This window comes from Chrysochloris asiatica, unplaced genomic scaffold (genome assembly GCF_000296735.1).
Source record: "Chrysochloris asiatica unplaced genomic scaffold, ChrAsi1.0 scaffold00254, whole genome shotgun sequence".
In the NCBI taxonomy this organism is placed as follows: Eukaryota; Metazoa; Chordata; class Mammalia; order Afrosoricida; family Chrysochloridae; genus Chrysochloris; species Chrysochloris asiatica.
The window spans coordinates 1,531,218-1,533,700 of record NW_006408772.1 but is presented as its reverse complement, the minus strand read 5'-3'; the positions used below and the strand labels follow the sequence as shown (position 1 = coordinate 1,533,700).

At 41.6% G+C, this 2,483-nt stretch overlaps 1 pseudogene; it reads left to right on the top strand.

Moving 5' to 3' along the window:
• The first annotated feature begins 323 nt into the window (after positions 1-323).
• The window catches only part of LOC102833356, a 113,094-nt pseudogene continuing 110,934 nt past the window's right edge, over positions 324-2,483 (top strand).

The following is a 2,483-nucleotide window of genomic DNA, read 5'->3' as shown; positions in this document are numbered from 1 at the left end:
TAGCCAGGGATGGGCAACTTGGACATTGACTATCCAAAAGGGTGGAGGGGGGAGGGGGCTACAAAGGCAAGAAGTGACTGGCTTACAAGCTTTCAAGAGGGAACCTAGATCCAGAGAGCATGGAGCAAGGTAGAATCTCCACTGAGTAGTATCCAATCTGTCTAGGCAGGAATGATTAAAGGAAATGCGGATGCAAGGATGATGCAAGGGTGAATAATTGTTACCAGAACCAATTGTGAAGGTTGTAAATGTAAAAGTAGGCATTTTGTGGCAAGGAGGGGAGTGACTGACTTTGCAGGCTGGGAGTGGAGGTCCCTGGAACCATGACGGGAGAAGAGCGGAGTACGGAACCTACCGGGAGAGACAGTGATCCCTGAGATGGAGGCAGAGGACTCAGGACCCAGGAAGGAAGAGGGGCTGCGTGCTGATGACTGGGGGGGGAGGGAAACAGGCTTATAGGATACACCCTTTCGTTGACTGGTGATACGTGGAGGGGATTGTAACCATGGCAATGAAACAATATACGATGAGCCGATGAGCATAAAACTAATGTTTTCCCATGTAAACTGTCACATAATTCACAATAAAACTCAAAACAACAACAACAAAAAGAATTGTATAGACCTAGATGGAGGATATGTTGGGAAATAATAGCTTCACATTATGATATTTTTATTTAATAAAAGTTTCTATGAATTTGTAAAAAAAAAAAAAAAGATGGAAGGAATACCCAGAGACACTATACCAAAAGTAAATGGTTAATGTTCAACCATTTCAAGAGGTAGCATATGATCAAGAGCCAATGATAATGAAGGAGGAAGTCCAAGGTATATTGAAGGAATTGGCAAAGAACAAGGCACCAGGAATTGGTGGAATAAAAATTGAAATATTTCAAGAAAGTGAGGCGACACAGAAGGCACTCACTCGTCAAAGCCAAGAAATTTGAAAGACAACTATCTGGCCAACTGATTGGAAGAGATCCATATTTGTGCCCATTCCAAAGATAGACAACTCAACGGAATGCAGAAATCATTGGACAATATCTCTGATATCCCATACAAGTTAAGTTTTACTAAAGGTAATACAGAAACGGCTGCAAGCATGCATTGACAGATAACTTCCAGAGGTTCAAGCCAGATTCAGAAGAGGCTGTGGAATGAGGGATATCATTGCTGATGTCTGATGGATCTTGACTTATAGCAGAGAATATCAGAAAGATGTTTACCTGTTCTTAATTGAATACACAAAGGCTTTCGATTGTGTGGATCATGACAAGCTATGGACAACATTGCGGAATATGAGTATTCTGGAACACTTAAGTGAGCTCATGAAGAATCTGTACCTGGACCAAGAGGCAATTGTTCAAACAGAACATGGGACCACTAAGTGGTTTAAAATTAAGAAATGTGTGCACCAAGAAAAGTGTGCAACATAATGTAGTATTTCACCATACTTATTCAACCTGTGTACTGAGCAAATAATCTGAGAATCTGGGTTCTATGAAGAAAAACATGGCATCAGGATTGGAGAAGACTCATTAGCAACCTGCAATATGCTGATGATGCAACTTTGCTTGCTGAAAGTAAAGAGGACTTGAAACATTTACTGATGAAGATCAAAGAGCACAGTGATTGGTATGGATTGTATCTCAATGTAAAATAAACAAAAATCTTCACCACTGGACTAATAAACAACATTCTTATCAACAGAGAAAAGGCTGAAGTTGTCAAGGACCTCATTCTTCTTGGATCAACTATCAACATTCAAGGAAACAGCAGTCAAGAAATCAAATGACATATTGCATTAGGCAAATCTGCTTCACAGACCTTTAAAGTGTTGAAGAAAAAAGTGTTGAAGAGCAAAGGTGTCAGTTTGAGGACTAAGGTGCACCTGACCGACTACATGGTATTTTCAATAGCCTCATATGCATGCAAAAGCTGGACAGTGAATATGGAAGACCATAGAAGAATTCATGCTTTTGAGTTATGGTGTTGGAGGAGAATATTGAAAGTAGCATGGGCTGCCAAAAAACAAACAGTTCTGTGTTGAAAGAATTGCATCCAGAATGCTCCTTGGAGTCCAGGATGGACAAACTTTGTCTCTCATAAAATGGACATATTGTCAGGACACACCAGTCGCTAGAGAAGGATATCATGTTTATTAATGTGGAGGGTCAGAGAAAAAGAGGAAGACCCCCTGCGAGATGGATTGGCAAAATGGTAGCATCAATGGGCTCGAGCGTAGCAACAATAATGAGGTTGGCCCAGGATCAGGCAGTGTTTTGTTCTGTTGTGCATAGGGTTGCTATGAGTCGGTACCAACTCAATTGTTGTTGTTGTCAGGTGCCATCGAGTCAGAACCGACTCATAGTGACCCCATGCAGAGCAGAACAAAACAATGTCTGATCCTGGGCCAACCTCACTACCGCTGCCACACTTGAGTCCATCAATGATGCCACCTGGCCAATCCATCTCGTTAGGGGT